The following is a 420-nucleotide window of genomic DNA, read 5'->3' on the forward strand; positions in this document are numbered from 1 at the left end:
ATAGTGTTTGATAGAAAATACATAGAGAGAAGAAAACTATATATAAAGGTTGCACAATTACAACCACAACAAGAAAACAAGCATTTTGTGAGGGCCAAAAGCCCTCACAAAGGGGTATAATCAGCCACAAAGGTGGATTTTGTGAGGGCTTTTGACAGCCACAAAGAAGCTGGTCACAAACTTTTGTGAGGGCTTTTGCAGCCACAAAAGACAGGCATTTGTGAGGGCTTCTGCAGCCACAAAGGTCTGCCTTTGTGAGGGCTTAGGCCGCCACAAAAGACAGGCTGATTTTAAAAAAATCAGCTTTTGTGAGGGTCCATGCCGCCACAAAATCCCTCCTTTGTGAGGGCTTAGGCCGCCACAAATGACCTCCACATTAAAAAAAAATATTTTGTGAGGGCTTAGGCCGCCACAAAATAT

This window comes from Cicer arietinum, chromosome 4 (genome assembly GCF_000331145.2).
Source record: "Cicer arietinum cultivar CDC Frontier isolate Library 1 chromosome 4, Cicar.CDCFrontier_v2.0, whole genome shotgun sequence".
Classification (NCBI taxonomy): domain Eukaryota; kingdom Viridiplantae; phylum Streptophyta; class Magnoliopsida; order Fabales; family Fabaceae; genus Cicer; species Cicer arietinum.